Source organism: Garra rufa, unplaced genomic scaffold, assembly GCF_049309525.1.
Source record: "Garra rufa unplaced genomic scaffold, GarRuf1.0 hap1_unplaced_015, whole genome shotgun sequence".
Taxonomy (NCBI): Eukaryota; Metazoa; Chordata; class Actinopteri; order Cypriniformes; family Cyprinidae; genus Garra; species Garra rufa.
Window position 1 is genome coordinate 477,425 of NW_027394290.1, and position 10,000 is coordinate 487,424.

Below are 10,000 nucleotides of genomic sequence, written 5' to 3' on the forward strand. Positions count from 1 at the left end.
TGATTTTTATGTATTTTTTTTATTTACTTTTAATGGTTTTAAGTTGTGTTGCTTTTAATGCAAGGGGTCTGATGGACATGAGGAAGTTTGAAAAAGTAAAAGAAAAATGTAAAAGGGAAGACATTGTTGCATTACAAGAAACAAACTGGAGAGAAAATGTGATGAATGATTATAAAAAGAGATGGGATGGAGGTATTTTATATAATAATGGAGATGGGCGGGCTGGGAGAGGTGTGGCTTTTTTAATGAAGGACGATGTTTTTAAAGTGAGTAAAAGTGTGTATAAGGACAAGATGGGGAAATGTTTGGTAGTTGAGACAAAATATGAAGGAAGAGATTTGATTTTAGTAAATGTACATGCACCAGTGGAAGATAAGGAAAAGAAAGAGTTTTTTAATGTTTTAAGAAACATTGTAAAGAAGTATAAAGAAATAATTATGATGGGGGATTTTAACACAGTTTTTAGTAAACAGGATATGGCTGAAGGAATGGTTTTTAAAACAGATACAGGAAGAAAAGAATTAAAAGCATTAATGGATGAAAATAATATGATAGATGTGTGGAGAGAAAGAAATGAAAAGAAAAAAGAATTTTCGAGAAGACAAATAGTAGGGCAGTTTGTATGCCAAACTAGAATTGACTATGTTTTATGTACAAGAAATGTGGAGAATTTTATAGAAAATATTAAGTACAAAGAAACAAGTTTTAGCGATCATAAGATTTTATCTTTTAAGTTGGACTGGAGTCAAATGCAAAGAGGTCCGGGAGTATGGATTTTAAATACACAGATTTTAAAGAATGAAGATTATGTTTTAAAAGTGAAAGAAATTATAGAAAAAGAAAAGGAAAATGGAATGTATGAAGAGGATAAGAGAATATGGTGGGAGAGTGTAAAGTTTTTTAATCAAAAAATTCTCAATCAGGTATTGTAGTGTTATTCAGAAATGCAAAAGATCCAAAGAAAGAGGAATAAAGGAAAGTTTGGAAATGGAACTGAATAAAGAATTTCAAGACATACAAAAGATAAAGGAAATGGAGGGGAAACTGAAAGAAATAGAAGAAAAGGAATATGAGGGGGCGAGGTTAAGAAGCAAAGCAAAATATGTGGTGGAGGGAGAAAAATGTACAAAGTTCTTTTTTGATCTGGAAAAAAAGAGAGGGAAAGCTGAAACGATAAAAGAAATAAGAGGGGAAAATGGGGAAATTGTAGAAGGGAATGAAAAGATTTTAAAAGAAATAAAGAATTTTTATGAGGATCTGTTTAGTGCAAGGGGGGTGGAAGAGGAGGAAAAAAAGGAACTGTTGAATCAGATAAAAGCAAAAGTCAGTGAGGAACATAAAAAAGAATGTGACCAAGAAATCAGGGAAGACGAGATTGAAAGAGCAATAAATCAACTGAATAAAAAGAAAAGTCCAGGAATAGATGGTTTGGGAACTGAATTTTATGTTTGTTTTAAAGAAGTTTTAACAAAGATTTTAAATGAGGTTTTTAAAGAAATTTTTGAAAAGGAAGAGATTAATGAAAGAACAAGGATGGGGTTAATGAAATTGATATATAAAAGGAAAGGAGAAAAAGTAGATCTAAAAAACTACAGACCAATCACGATGTTGAATACAGATCTTAAGATTTTAGCGAAGGTTTTAGCAAACAGATTAAAGGAAGTAATGCCAAGTATAATTAAAACAAACCAAGCATATGGAGTCAAAGGAAGAGATATAGCCGACATAACAATGAGTATAAGGGACACGATATGGTACATGAAAGAAAAAAATGAAGAAGGATATATAATTAGTTTGGATTTTGAAAAAGCTTTTGATAGGGTTGAGCACGGGTATTTATTTGAGGTTTTAAGGAGTTTTGGGTTCGGGGAAAATTTTATTAAATGGATTGAGATTTTATATAAGGGTGCACTAACAAAGATAAAATGTAATGGGTTTTTAACAGAGTGTTTTAAAATAACAAGGTCAATAAGACAGGGTTGTCCACTCTCAGCATTATTGTACTCACTTGTTTCTGAACCCTTGGGACTGGCTATAAAACAGAATGAAAGAATAATAGGGATAGAAATTGAGGGAAATAAGGCTGAGGGGAAAGTTTTTCAATATGCTGATGACACAACAATAATTGTAAAGGGAAAAGAGAGTGTTAAAGAAGTTATGAAGTTGGTAAAAGAATATTGTAGTGGGTCTGGAAGTAAAGTAAATGAGGAGAAAACGGTATATATGAGATTTGGTAAAGCTATGGTTTTAATGGATTGTTTTAATTTTAAGGAAGTGGAAGAAATGAGGATTTTAGGAGTTGTAATGGGAAAGAATGAGAGGAAAGTAAGAGATGAAATGTGGGAGCAACTAGTAACAGATATAGAGAGAAGATTAAATTTTTGGAAATTGAGAACTTTAAACTTGAAGGGGAAGGTTTTAATATTGAATGTTTTAATGGTTTCTAAACTTTGGTATGTTTTATATGTTTCTGAAATACCTTTATGGACAGAACGGAGGTTGAAGAAATGTTTTCTTGACTTTTTATGGGAGGGGAAACCAGCAAGGATTGCACATAATACGATTTTAGGGGCGATAGAGAAGGGGGGCTTAGGTTTAATGGATGTGGAACAGCGAAAAAATGCGTTGAGAGTAAAAATTGTTAAGAAATACCTGCAACAAGATAACAAAACTGAGTGGAAAAAAACAATGAAATACTTTTTAAACAAATGTGGGGATTTTAACATGGGGGACGGAATATTATGGATGAAAACAAAAATTTGGATGACGGAAGGATTACCCGAATTTTATAGAGAAATTTTTAGTGCCTGGGGGAATTTTTTAACGAAAATCGAGTACAATCCGCATGGAAGAGAAAACATTTTAAATCAACCTCTGTTCTTAAATAACAACATTTTAAAACAAGAGAAAGCAATATTTTTTAAAAAATGGATGGATGTGGGGATAACAAGAGTGAGAGATGTTTTGTATGAATTTAAAGAGGGTTTTTTACCGATACAATATATTGTGGATGCGATGGAGGAAGCAAAAGAAGAATACAGTAAACAAGAAATAACAAGTAAATATGAAATTATTAAAAATGCAATACCCAAAGAGTGGATTAAAAGAATAGAGAGTATGGAAGGAGAGCAAACAGAGGGAAATATTTTTGTGAAACTGGGGGGAAAAATGTATGATTTTAAAGAATGTACTGTAAAAATGTTTTATTGTGTTTTTAGAGATGGTGTTTTTAAAGAGCCGATTGTAAATAAGTACTGGGTGGAAAAATTCAAGGATCTAAAAGAAGAATGTATATGGAGAAACATGAGGGGGAGGTGTGTTGAAACAAAGTTAGGATGTTTGGAATATTTTATAAGGCATAAAGCGGTTTTTACTGAGTCTGTTTTAAACAAGGTGGGAATGGAACAAAATCCAATGTGTAAAGTGTGTCATTAAAAAAAGAAGAGGGGATTTTACATTTGTTTTTATATTGTAAAGAATTGGAGGATTTTCTAAGGAAATGTAAATGTTTAATTAAAGATGTGAGCGAAGGTTGGGATGAAAGTGTAATGGAATGGAAAAGAGTAGTGATGTTTGGTTGGGAAAAGAAGGGTCAACACAAAAAGTTTATAAATCTGTGTATAATGTTAATGAAAAGCGCAATTTGGGAAAGAAGAATTGTGGCCAAAAAAGAAAAAATGGTGTTAGAGGTTTGGACTGTTTTTAAAAGGAAAATAGAAGTATATGTAGAACAATTATATGTGTATTTTAAAAGTGAAAATATGCTGAAAGCTTTTTATGATGTTTTTACACCAACAGTTTGTAATGTTTTAGAGAATTTCATGTGCAAATTGCCAGGAAGAGAAAGAGCTTTCTAAATCTTAAGTATAAAAGGCATGATTTTAAACAAAAAATACGAGATGAGTAGATTATATTTTATCTTATTTTTAATTTTTTTTCTTTTCTTTCGTCTTTGTGTGGACAACTATATTGTATTGTTGATGTTTCTATTGGTTGAAAATTCATCTTATGTTTAATGTGTTCCTTTTGCTTTGTTGATGATAATGTGATGTATTTTTTCATGTTTATTTATTTTATGTCGTGAGACTTCTAATGTGAAGCACACATTGGAAAATTTGTATTATGAAATTTCTTTAATAAAAAAAAAAAAAAAAAAAAAAAAAGAGCGCCCGATCTCGTCTGATCTCGGAAGCTAAGCAGCGTCGGGCCTGTTTAGTACTTGGATGGGAGACCGCCTGGGAATACCAGGTGCTGTAAGCTTTTGCCTTTTCTTCACTATTTATATAATATGCTGGCTTTTAGAAAGACGTGTTTTACCACTCTATTTATTACAATCGTTTAAATGTATTATAGAGTTTTAAGTGTTTCACATGTTTTTTAGGCCATTTTATTACTCTTAGTTTTTTAAGTGTGTGTGTGTGTGTGTGTGTGTGTGTGTGTGTGTGTGTGTGTGTGTGTGTGTGTCTTTAATAAATGGATGGTTGGCCTGTCATGTGACTAGACACATGACAGGAAGCAGGAAGTAAAACTGTCTAAGAGAGCAGCATGACAAACAAAAGAAAATTCACCAAACTGTTGGATTGAGGAGTTGCTAATTTTAGAGCTCACCTTTCCATTCACCACCTGCAAACTTTGGATTACACTTTCTGTGGATTGTACATACACTGGTGGACACTCACATTGGACACTGGGATTCTTGGACTGTTTTTAGGGTATGGACAAATGAACTGTATTCTTTTAACAGAGTTTACCTAGTTTTATCGTATTGTTTTAAAGTCTTTTATGTGAACCTTGTAAATACACCAAATCTATTTAAACCAATCTTCTTTTATGTCTCATTCTTTTAACCACTAGTCATCTCTCACAGTTAAATCTGACCCCAATTTTGTCTTGTAACTCGGCTGATAAGACCGATTGTTACACTTGGATGGGAGACCGCCTGGGAATACCAGGTGCTGTAAGCTTTTGCCTTTTTTCACTATTTATATAATATGCTGGCTTTTACGGAGGCTGATCTTTAAATAGCCCACTTTTTGGAGCAGCCCTCGCTTATGGCCATACCACCTTGAGCGCTCCCTAGTGGTGACAGGAAGTGGTACAGTGAGAGAAGCAAGGAGGAAGAAGGAGTGTGTTTGTTTGAGTGGAGTAAAGGATTCAATTCTTTTCACATTGTTTGGAAAAACTGCTCCAAAGGAGTGTTTGCGTGTTGGCGGGTCATTTAATCCTCAAACAGTGTCGTGCTGTTTGGGGATAAATACCTCACACAGCAAGGAAAGAGAAATGGCTGGACAACAGGAGACGGGAAGAGGTCGAAACATGCAGGACAAGAGAGATGGAGAGCGCAGCTATGGAAAGGAACTGACGGTGCTGGTGGAGATGGAGGGGGAGGACAGAATCACAATGATGGAACTATTAAAGAGTGTGAAGGAAGAATGCGGAGGAGTGATCGGTTGCAGGTATAAATCTCCAAAAGAGTATGAGTTAACAATGGAAGATATGAAGGCAAAAGGAAAAATTCTGGATGGTTTGAAGATAAAAAACAGTCGTGTAATGGTGAAGGAAGTGGATTGCATGGAGGTGGTTGTTTCTTTCTTAGGACTGCCTATGTATATTCAGGATGAAGAAATATTGAGCAAACTAAAGGATTGGGGAGTAACAGAAGCGTCTAAAATCAAGAGGAGAATGTGGCCGGGAACCGACATTGCGGATGGGACAAGGTTTTTAAAAGTTAAGTTCAATAATGTTGTTAAATCGTTGCCCTATTCAACGAAATTTGAGACGCTCGGAGGGACAGAACACTTTAGGGTGATACATGACCGACAAGTGAAGGTTTGCCGTTTGTGTATACAACCGGGACATGTTGTGAGGGACTGCCCGAGCTTTAGGTGTTTTAGATGCGATAAACAAGGACACTATGCAAGAGAGTGCAAAGAGGTGAATTGTGAAGTGTGTGGAATGCGGCCAGGACTGTGCGTGTGTGAAACGCCGGCTATGATGGAAGAAAGGAACGGCGAGGGGATAATGGAAGATCTGTACGAGGAGCTGGAGAGTGAAGAAAAAGAAGAGGAAGAGGTAATTGTTGAAGGAGAGATGAGTCAAAGCACTTGGGGAGAGAAAGAGAGAGCGACAAACAGGGGAGATACTAAGAGTGAGAGCAGCCCAGAGGAGGCGGGCGCGGGGCAACAGATCATGAGACAGAGAAAGAAGAAAAAAAGAACAGCAGGTAAAGAGATGGATCAGAGAGGTCTGGAGTGTGAAGATGGAAACGGGAAGACGGAAAAAAATGACAATGAAGAAGGTGGTAATGCTAAAAGTCAAGGAGAACAACATCTGGAGAGAAGAGGAATGAAGAAAGACGAAGGGGGAGGAAAGGAGAAAGAAATGATAGAAAATCCTGTGAAAAACGGAGAGGAAGACATGGATATATGTGAGGGGAAAGGTACATTGAAAAAAAGAAAGAAGGAAAGACTGGAGGAGCAAAAGGCAGAAAGTAAGAGTTTGATTTAATTGGAATGAGTATAAATCCCTTAAAAACTGTGATAATCACTATGTGGGGTATTTTGCACATTGCGTGTCTGAACAGTAACGGGCTAAGAGACCTAAAAAAGTTTGAGAGGGTGAAGAGACTGTTAAAAGCTGATGTGCTATGCCTACAAGAGACGCATTGGACAGGGGATATAATGGACAATATAAAAAAGAGTTGGGAGGGGGAAATTTATGTGAGTCATGGAAATGTAAAAGCATGTGGAGTGGCGATTTTGATAAAAAGAGACAGAGTGCAAAATGTGAAACAAATTTATAAAGATGGAAATGGGAGAATGCTAGGACTTGAATTTAAGTTTTGTAATGAAATGTTTAGGCTTATAAACATTTATGCACCGAATATAGAGATTGACAGAAAAGAAGTCTTTAAGGAAATGAAGACACAATGGAAAGAGAAGTGTATAGTAGTTGGGGATTTCAACGTGTGGTGCACGAGACTGGATGCTTCCAGTAGTGCTAATTTTAAATCTGATGGGTCAAGAAAGTTCTTAACAGAGTGGATGCAGAATGAAGACATAGTAGATGTGTGGAGGGAAGAGAATCCATATAAAAGAGAATTTTCGAGAAGACAAATGGTGATGGGTAATTTGAAACAGAGTCGTATAGATTTATGTTTGGCAAAAAGAGAAATGTTAAAATATGTTAAAAATGTGAAATATAAGTTTGTCAGTTTAAGTGATCATGCTGTGATGACAGTCAAGATGGGTGTAAGTGAAGAGGCGAGGCGAGGGGAGGGGGTTTGTGGTGTCTGAATGCAAATCTGTTAAATGAAGAGGCATATAAAGAAAATATTGTAAAATGTATAAATTATGAAATGCAGAATTCTCTATTTGAGGAAAATGTATGTGAATGGTGGGAGGGAATGAAAGAGAAAATTAAAAAAAGAAGTATTAGGTATTCAAAACAAAGAGATTTTATGAGGAGGAGTAAAGCAGAAGCTTTGGAAAATGCATTAAAAGGGGAAGCGGAAAAAATAGAAAATAATCCTGAGTACAGTGAAGAGTGCTTTTGGAGGTTAAAAACAGAATTAGAGGAGTATGAAAAGGAAAAAAGCAAGGGAGCTATAATAAGAAGTAGAGCTCAGTATGCTTTAGAGGGAGAAAGAAGTACAAAATTCTTCCTAAATTTAGAAAATAAAAAGCAGAGGAGAAAACACATTGTAGAGTTAGAAAATAGAAAAGGCGATAAAATAAATGATTTTGTTGGGATAATAGGAGAAGTGGAGAATTTTTATAGGGAATTATTCAAGAAAGAGGGTGTAAAACAAGAATGTGTGAATGAAGTCTTGAGTACTGTGAACGTGAAGCTAGAGGAGGATGAGAAGAATATGTGCGAAAGAGATATAGGTATTGAAGAAATAAAAGATGCAATAAATCAGACAAAAAAGAATAAAAGTCCGGGCTCGGATGGTTTGACACATGAGTTCTATAAGGCCTTCATAGGGACCCTAGCACCAATACTGCTAAGGTTGTATAAAGGTATGGAGGAGAGAGGGGAAATGCCGAGATCCATGGGCTTAGGAATAATAACTATCTTATATAAAAATAAAGGAAATCCATTGAAGTTGGAAAATTATAGGCCTTTGAGTCTGCTTAATTCGGATTATAAAATTTTAACAAAAGTAATAGCCAATAGAATTAAACAGGTTGTAGGGAGTATTGTGTCGCCTAGCCAAGCATACAGTATAATGGGGAGAGACATTATGGATATCATATGTACAATAAGAGACGTTGTAGAAAACATGGGAAAGGATGGGGAAGGGGGGTTGGTTTTATCTGTGGATTTGAATAAAGCTTTTGATAGAGTGGAGCACAGTTTTATTGAGCAGACAATGGCGAGATATGGGTTTGGAGACAGAATAAGAAAATGGATCAAATTAATATATGACAATGCCCGGAGCTGTGTTAAAATTAATGGGGCATTAACTGACCCCTTTCCATTAGAAAGGTCAGTCAGACAAGGGTGCCCATTATCTGCTTTGTTATATTCAATAACAGCGGAGCCGCTGGCATCTTTGATAAAAAGTGATAAAGAAATAAGAGGTATTCAAATTCCTTATGGAGGAGTAAGTGTAATCCACCAATATGCTGATGACACAACTTTTACTGTCAAGGATGTAGAGAGTGTTAAGAGAATAAAAATGCAGATAGAAAAATATGGAAAAGCTTCAGGTGCAAAGATAAATGTTGACAAGTCAGAAATAATAAGTATAGGAGGGGTGGAGATAAAAGGGTCAGATGTTCCATTTAAAATAACGAAAGAGTATTTAAGGATATTAGGAGTGAATATTGGAGTGAATGCGAAAGAGGCTAGAGATGCCACATGGACTGGAGTTTTAAATAAAATAAAACAAGTACTTAATTTCTGGAGGCAAAGAGAATTGAGATTAAGAGGAAAGGTAGTTGTGGCTAATTCGTTAATACTCACTAAATGCAATTATGTGATGGGAGCAATTGACATGCCAGACTGGGTTTTGAACGGAATAAAAGAGGCTGTGAATAATTTTGTGTGGGGAGGTAAAGGAATTAAAATATCAACAAAAACACTGATAGCAGACTATAAGGAGGGAGGTCTGAGGTTGATAGACTTAGAGGTTAAGAGGAAAGCAATAAGAGTTAAAACAATAAAAAAATATTTATGTGACAAAGTACAGTATGGGTGGAAGGGATATATGAAATTTTTTTTAAATAAAGGTGGAGGATGTGGTGAGGAAGGACTGTTTATGGCTTTTAAAAAACCTATGACTGAGAAAATGCCAATGTTTTATCAAGAAGTATTTAGTGCTTGGGCAGAGTTTTTGGTTAATGTTAATTATGAATGTGACAATATAAATCAAGTACTTGACCAGCCCTTATTTCTGAATCCAAAAATTAAAAGGGGAGGGAAAATGCTTTATAATAAGTTGTTTATGAGGGCGGGAGTTAGGAAAGTGAAAGACATGGCATATGAATATGTTAAAGGTTTTTTGCCAAATAGAGCTATATATGATTGTGTAGTAGGATGGGATGATGAAATTGAGAAATCTAAAGTGGATTGTGAATGTGAAAACATTAAAACAAGCCTACCAGAAGGGTGGGTGCAAAGGATTGAGAAAGAGACTGTAAAAATAGGAGATTGGGGATTTCCAGAAATGTATGTTATAGATAAAAAGGGAAAAAAGTTTTTGTGTCAGTTAAATGTGAAAACATGTTATAAGATGATGGTGAAAAAGGAAATCAAAATGCCTGCCTCTGAGGTGGTTTGGCCAAGGGTATTCCCTGGAATAAATGTAAAGACAATTTGGAGGAATTTAAATGTGAAATACAATGGACTGGATTGTGAAAACCTGGACTTTAAATTAAGGCATAATAGAATATATACAAAGGTGGTGATTCATCAAATGAACAAAAATGTAAAACGAGAATGTGATGTATGTGGGACAGAGCCAGAAACATTAATGCACATTTTTTTTGAATGC